Source organism: Galeopterus variegatus, unplaced genomic scaffold (genome assembly GCF_000696425.1).
Source record: "Galeopterus variegatus unplaced genomic scaffold, G_variegatus-3.0.2 Scaffold1876, whole genome shotgun sequence".
Lineage (NCBI taxonomy): Eukaryota > Metazoa > Chordata > Mammalia > Dermoptera > Cynocephalidae > Galeopterus > Galeopterus variegatus.
This window is the reverse complement of record NW_007727987.1, coordinates 206,825-210,050: the sequence shown is the minus strand read 5'-3', so window position 1 is coordinate 210,050 and position 3,226 is coordinate 206,825.

The window sequence follows — 3,226 nt, the reverse complement described above, 5'->3', positions numbered from 1 at the left end:
AAAGCCTTTACTTTTTCCCCATCTTAGGACATTTCCATGGTTTCAGAAAGTTTGAAGTGTACTGGTTTATTGTACGTTCCAATTAAATTATTGATTAGCACATAATTGGCCAACCCCAAGAATGCACTGTAGAGAAACAGAACAAAAATATTGGCACTGCAATAAGATTCATGTGGATTTGAATTTTTGACCATTCTGCTCTACCTATGCTCTTTGGTAAGTCATTTAACTTCTCTGTGTCACATTTTCTCATCTGTAAAATGAGGGTAAAATACTTCCTTTCATTGTTGGGAGGTTTAAAAATAATGTTTTAAAGTCCTTGACAACGTTGCTAATACTCAGTAAGTGCTCAACATGTAGGAGATATTAGCAAACAGCTGCTGCAAGTCAGCCTGTGATGCTGGAAACAAAGTGGACTTTGAAGCTGGGAAATTGGTTTCAGCCTCTGACTGTTCCACTTTGTGACCCAGCACAGCTCACTGAACCTTTCTGAGCCAGTTTCTCATCTCTATAATGGGGATCAAGACCTTCTGGAGTTGATTAAGGATTAAATTTTATTGCTGTGAACTGAATTGCATCCACCCAAATTCATATGTTGAAGCCCTAACTCTCAATGTGACGTGTAACTAGAGATAGAGTCTTTAGGAGGTAATTAAGATTAAATGAGGTCAGGAGGGTGGGGCCCAGATCCAATAGGATTAGTGTCCTTATAAGAAAAGAAATTAGAGAGCTCATATGTGCTGTCTCCACCCCCCAGAGAAAGGCCACAAGAGCACACAGTGAGAAGGCAGCCACCTGCAACTGGGGACAGCCCTCACCAGACTGCAACCTCAACCCAGCTGGCACCTTGGTCTTGAACTTCCAGTCTCCAGAAGTATGAAAAAATAAGTTTCCATTGTTTAAGCCACCCAGTCTTGGTGTTTTGTTAAGATAGCTCTAGCTGACTAATAGAGGCATAACTAAATGTGCACAGAGCTCAACCAGGGCTTTGAAAATATTCCCTTTCTCCTTACCTGCTCTCCCCTACTCTGATAAAGACAATGTTAAAATTATTATTATTAGGAGTTTAACTCAATTTGAGGGTAACTTAAAATTAACCCAAGGTAATTTCTTTGCCACTAGAAACTGACTTTTGCCTGCACACTTTCTTGCACGTGCTGGGGTGACGTGTACTAGACCCAGTGTCTGATCTTCTCCCACTGATTCCAGGCTTGGAAGCAATTGTGAAGGAATAAAAGATCTTTTCAAGGTAAATGAGGTTGGGCATCTTCAGTGCTGCCACCTGCAGATGGTCCTGGAAAGAGACAAGTGGCAGAACTAGCAATTGGCCCCCATACCCAGGCATAGTAGGAGGCTTCATAATCCACTAAGACTTGTCTCAATTTTTCACAATCATACTCTCATTCAGTAGAAGGTGGTCATGATTGCAATATTGCCTCTTATCAAGGGGAGGACAGTCTCCAACCCTATGAAGTTGTCTTCTGGCTCAAAAGAAGAAGCAGGTTTTTCCAAAGAGAGAGGTGTTTTGGGAAGAATTTTCTCCTCAGTAAACTAGAGACTTAACCTCCCAATAAAAGGGCAAATCCTTTAGGATTACCAGCAGTAAGATGAGCACAAAAGAAAATTTTTTTAATTCTTTCTTTTTTTGGATGCCCATACCAGCCAGCCACCAAATAAATAAATTAATAAATATAAGTAAAAATAAAGTTGTCCAAAATTAATTCTCTCAAGTGCTTAAATATCTTCTTTGTCTGGCCTCCAATTACTTTCCAATTATATTTTGACCACTTCTTTTCTCAAACCCTTCCCTCAAGGCACTCGGCCGCCTACTGCTGCCCATACGTAGCCCCTACTTTCCTCCTTCTGCTCTTTGGTCATCTTGTTATTTCTCCTGAGAATTGGTTTTCCACAACCAATTGCTGGGACACATTTCTCCTTGGGTATCTCATGTTTTTGGATGTTTTTTGAGCAGCAGCACTGACTACTCTTTGCTCTGGACTGTCATTTCAAAGACATTCACAGAACGAGCAGTCTTGGAAGATAAAGATTATGTCTCCTTCAAGAGCAAAGGCACCTACTGCCCAATATAAAAGATTTAGGTTCCCTCAACTCAGGGTTTCTCTCCTCTAACACAACCCGCTGCATGTGCAGGTATCGTGTGGCCCTTTTTACATTGCCCTCTGTAAGTTAGAACTCAAGGAATAAACATTACTGGGCTGGCCAGTTAGCTCATCTGTTTAGAGCACGGTGTTATAACACCAAGGTCAAGGATTCAGATCCCCACACCAGCCAATCACACAAAAAAAGAAGGGAATAAACATTTTTAAGTGCTATTGCAGTGAATAATGAAATGTCCTTTGTCTTTGATCTTAGAGTCTTATGTCTTCTTAGCATCCATGAAACGCAAGCAGGCTAACTTGTTAGCTTGCAAGTAGATAAAATCTGAGACCCATCCAGTTTTGACACATTTCATCCCTGAATACCCAGATCCTACTTATCTTTTAACGTTTACTTCAAACGCTTCTCCTTCATACAGATGTCCTGGTTGATTTTTGCTTCTATCTTTAAAATAATAATAATACTACCTACCTATTTGGGTTATTGTGCAGGTTAAACAAGTTGATATATGTAAATTATAAGTGCTATAAGCATTAACTATTAATATTATTATTATTATTTTACTCCAAAGAAGTATATGAAAGGTGGCATAGTATCTTTGGCAAATGTCACATCTATTTCTAATCTTATTTCTGCCTCTGTCTACCTCTGTGACTTTAGGGCAAATACTTAGCCTATATAAGCCTCAGTTTTCTCATTATAAAAGTGAGAGTGATAACTCCTATATTTATGGGAGGTTCTACTAATAACTTACACATAAAGCTACATATAAAGCACATAATACATAACAGATGTTCAAATAAGCATGAAGCCAAGTTATTATGGCACTTTCTGTTTTGTATGCTACTAATTTATACAGGTTTGTTATTTCTTCTATCAACGTGTAGCTTCATTGGGAATAAGAACTCTAGTTGATTCATCTTGATCCTCAAATGCCTACCACAAAGAAGGAATCAAATTTTTAAATAACTCATTCGTTCAAAAACAAGTATTAATCACTTACTATGTGCTGGGCACTGTCCTATGCATTGGGGATATAGCATAAGTTACTAATGCTAAATAGAAGCAGAAGAAAAAAATACTAACCCGTAAATTTATTTTTTCTGTT